The following is a 5,000-nucleotide window of genomic DNA, read 5'->3' as shown; positions in this document are numbered from 1 at the left end:
ATATAAGAGGATGACAATATTGAGGTCTCCTTTCTCTATATTAAGTCAGTCTATAAGAGTCAGTGTAAGGGTCTATTACTTGCCAACAAGGGGAACACCCAAAGGCAGTCAACATTGATCAAGATTTAACACCCACACTAGTTCCTCAAAGTGCTGTAGAATAGCCTTCCGTGATGAACAATGCGATAAGTCCCCCTTAACATAATGGAAGGCCACCCATGACGGGCTTGATTGTGTAACCGAGGTCCTCATTAACAACGGATATCCAAATAAGTTCGTGAACCACGTAATCAAGAGGGTACTTAGACAAATGGTATGAAGAAGGTCAGTTTTCACCTACAGAAACGACTAGCATAAACTTGTACTATAAAAGTTTCATGCATAACCAAGACTATAAAGCGAAGACGAAAAATCCATTCGAAATATCAAAAACCACGTGTCAGCCACACAAGATACAGCTGTCAAAATCGTTATCTTTTATCAATTAGCAAAATTTGAAAATCTGATTTTGAGAAATAATCCGGTCCCCAACGTAACAGGACAGTCTTAAGAAACCAACATGATATACCGATACCAATGCCACGCCTGAGGATGCCCCGCTAGCTAAATCGGTATGACCACGATGAGCCTCTCCGAGAGAATGTCCTGCCACGTTCAGCAGGGTGCCATAAAGATGGCAACGTGCTAAGGGACCACATAATAAAACACACGAAGGTCATTGGCACTGCCCCCGATAGCAGGTGCATACGTATCCTTGAGGCCCTCCTCAACACTATGCAGGAAATGTTCCTCCTACACACCTGCCGTTGGAATACCGCCCGTAAACCAACGAAATCAGAACGTATTATTATTATTATTATTATTATTATTAATTTCCGTTTTTTTACATCGAACACTGGCTATATGGGACACCCTTCCCCTTATCAATCCGCTATAACGAGCATCTATGTGTGTATGTAAATATTTATACTGTATATATATATATATATATATATATATATATATATATATATATATATATATATATATTATATATATTATATATATATATTATATATATATATATATATATATATATATATATATATATATATTACCATACACTTCTATCCTATTTGGAGCGAGGGGATACTAGTAGGCTCCAGTCTACTGGTCTCCTAACAAGTCTTTAAGGGTAAAATTGTACGTCCAAACCTTTCCCTTAGCTTCAACAGATGCCGGTACCTCTTTGCAGCTGGGCGAACAAGTGGTACGTAGGAAGGGAGCAAACCCAGATATATCAAACATGAAACAGGCGATGCATCTTGGAAATGTATTACGACTCAAAAGGAATTGTAGATTATGAGTTTTTTTTTTACTCCGACAGCGAATCAAAATTATGCCTTCTTGTAGCTTAACTATTTTGGCAGTTGCTTAATCCAGTTAACCACTGAGATAAAAAAATTGATTTGTACTGCTCTACATGTTAGAGCCTAATTAATGTTACGCGTCTAGAATCAAAACCGATCAATATCCCCCGCCATGATATCTGAGGAGTTAACTGCAATCCATAAATATGATAATTTGCCACTATTTTTACGCTTGGTATTACTTTACATTCATTTATTAGGCCACACATACCTCCAACAAAATTGGACTTAACATAATATAAGAATACTTTACATATAAAATGATAATTATAACATTACCGAATTTTACATAGAAAAATGTTCTTACAGTGTGTAAAAATCGAGGTTTTGTCTTTTATTTCCGAGAGGTTGGGCATCAGTGAGTTTCTACGCTGATCGAAATTCCAACAGTATTTTTGGGCTAGCTTCTAAATAAGAAATATACAAATCTATAAGGAAGAAATGTTCGTGGTTACATAAGAAAAGAAGGTAAATTAAATTTTCCCTTAGTTGCTATTTTACTTTCTTCACTAGAAAAAAAAAACAATAAAAAAACTGGCTATGGATATGAGTGAGCCTTCGCTGTCTTACAATACAAATATCGTGGAGAATGTGCAGATTTAAGAGGTACTTGGCCATGATGGAACATCGGCAGGAATATTTTTAAGATAAGACTGTGGAATGGAAACTGAAAATAATTATGAAATTGCCATAAAAATGTAGATTTGAGGCGGCTTGGAAATTGGAAAAGTGACAAATGTACAGGAACTGTCGCAAAATTATTACTCCTAAATACAATTCATAAAGCACTTAGTCGGAAACTAAGCCATGCAAGAGGCTTGTCAAGGCTTTCAGAGATTTTGAAAAATTTTGATAATTTCAATAGAACATGCTTTAGAAGATTCTGAGAAGTTATGGCATCCAAAAAAATATGAAGTAATGATTAAAACAAGGAGTCATGGCAGCAAATATGACACTGGCTACTCTCTCTCTCTCTCTCTCTCTCTCTCTCTCTCTCTCTCTCTCTCTCTCTCTCTCTCTCTCTCTCTCTCTCTCTCTCTCTGACTTCGTCAATCTATGTAAGAACGATGAGCACTTCTTTTTCATTTCATTAACTAAAAAATTATAGACAATATAGTCATTTCTAGCTGATTGCTCAAAGCGATAGTTTTAAAGGTTATATATTGTTGCTCATGAGTAGCAGAGAGAAACGGGTAACTTACACTGTCACACATCTAAAACATATATTGTAAATAACTTTAGGAGTAAAAAAAATACTGTTTATATATTTTATACTTGAATTTGAAAATACGACCCTTTAGCTCAAAAAATAACTAAATTCCATTTTGTTATCCCAAGTAACCCTTATATTTATTAAAGTATCCTAAAGGTGACTTCATTAACTAAAGTAGTTTTGACCTCTAACCTCAAGTGAAAATTGCCCAACAAATCATTTCATAAGAAAGAATAATTCTCGATCGGAAAACATTTCAGGTATCGTACACGACAGAAATATTTTTTGTTTTTTTTACAGGGCACTTACTAGAAATGAATAATTCTTTACTATATAAAGAAATTTTTGAACGATATACTTAGCTTAGCTAAAGAGAGTAAATAGATGTATCCTGGTTTCCTTTGTACCTATGGATGCTCTTTATATTGACGAATTTCAAGAAATAAACAACTGGGTTGCTGTATTTTAGTAATTTCATCTAAATTGACTCTCTAATTTGTTTAGAAAATAATTAATTGTTGATTCTTCATCGTGTTGGCTGTTTTATACATGTATTCTGTCATATTGTATCTAAATGTAAAACAAATGTATAGATTTATTCAATCTATCGTCTTGTTATTTCATAATAGATTGCTAACCTCCAATTAAATCGTGAATTCAACGAATTAGTTATATTCAGAGGATTGAAAGTATTTTTTCTTAGTTCAGAGTTTGATAACAGTTAATCCTACTTTGACACAATATTTAGAGTTTAAGTCAGTAGTTGTCCAAAGAACATCTGAAAACTAATTTTATTTTCCTTTTAGCAAATTATAAAACGGTTATTTCAACTAATAATTTAAATTCTTTATTAATATAACTATCTTGTAAATAACATTTGAATTGATACTAAAAAACTTCTGTCCTTTTCTATCAGTGTATATGCATTTTTTGGCATAAAACTCACTAAAGTAATGGTAGTCATCGATTGATGACACTCCGGGGGGACATAGTGGCACCAACAGAATGCGCCTGAGCTTCTCTGGAATATCAGTGTCATGAAACTTAACCCCCTCCCCTCTCTATCTCTCTCTCTCTCTCTCTCTCACTCTCTCTCTCTCTCTCTCTCTCTCTCTCTCTCTCTCTCTCGTCTCCCACAAGACAGTTCCAATTAGTTCATGCTAGATACTATCAGTCGGCTCATTGGTCATTTATACCACCATTAAGATATTCCAGGAATTCAGCCTCTGAAGCCTGAATGAGTATCACTTCTCTGAGGGCTCTTGGATGGAAACTTTAGATTTAAGTACTTAAGATTAATCCCCTTTCTACTTCCTCGTACAGATAAGGACCCGCATAGGAGTCCTTGGAACCTTTTTGAAATTTATGGTGAAAAGATACGAGAAACGTACGGCCCTCTTTGCTTTTGGAGGAATGTTCATAAATCTTCCCTTTTGTTGCAGTCAGACTGCATTACTGCTTTATTTTTACATATAGATTTTTCTATTTCCACTATACCGTATCTTGATATGCAGCACGTTTTTATATTTTCATCTAGGCATGACACCAAGCAATTATGTGTCACATTTACTATCAAATTACTTTCTACGTTTACATATATATATATATATATATATATATATATATATATATATATATATATATATTGAATGTACTTGACAGAAGTAAAGGAAGAGTATATATATATATATATATATATATATATATATATATATATATATATATATATATATATATATATATTGAATGTACTTGACAGAAGTAAAGGAAGAGTACGATAAGGATACCGAATTATTGTTGAAAAAATGAGACAGAAGATAACTTTTATGCCAAAAGGACAATAAAACAACACGCCCTGGAAGACCACCACAAGCGAACCGATGTTAAAAAAAAAAAAAAAAAAAAAAAAAAAAAAAAAAAAAAAAAAAAAAAAAAAAAAAAAAAAAAGAGAGAGAGAGAGAGAGAGAGAGAGAGAGAGAGAGAGAGAGAGAGAGAGAGAGAGAGAGAGAGAGAGAAGAAGATTCTAATAAACCATTAACAGATTATTATCCCTCTGAAAAAAAATCCGGATTTATCTCTCTAATATCTGTAACATCTTTAAACTCAACACATAACTGACTTTACAAATTATGTCTATTTTGATTGATAAATTTCTGCCATATGACCTGATACTGGGCCTGGGGAGACTATTCGGCTTCAAAATGCACCTGTGAGGAAACCCTGCTGTTGCACTATGAAATCAAAATAAAAAAAAAATGTTGGAGAGGAGACGGGAACGGAGTTAGAGTAGAAGGCTAAAAAGTGGATATGAAGTTATGGGGAAATATCCTATCGTAATAGGTAGTCCTAGAGTGCACTAACAGGATTATCCCAGAAGG

General features: G+C 33.8%; 1 protein-coding gene across 1 annotated transcript in view; it reads right to left on the bottom strand.

Annotated features, from left to right (window-relative positions):
* The window catches only part of mGluR (metabotropic Glutamate Receptor), a 492,277-nt gene that overhangs the window by 26,887 nt on the left and 460,390 nt on the right, over positions 1-5,000 (bottom strand). The gene's annotated exons all lie outside the window — the stretch shown is intronic.

The sequence above is a fragment of the Palaemon carinicauda genome, chromosome 4 (genome assembly GCF_036898095.1).
Source record: "Palaemon carinicauda isolate YSFRI2023 chromosome 4, ASM3689809v2, whole genome shotgun sequence".
NCBI classification, from domain to species: Eukaryota; Metazoa; Arthropoda; class Malacostraca; order Decapoda; family Palaemonidae; genus Palaemon; species Palaemon carinicauda.
Note: the sequence above shows the minus strand (reverse complement) of the source record. Positions and strands in the feature narration are given on the sequence as shown.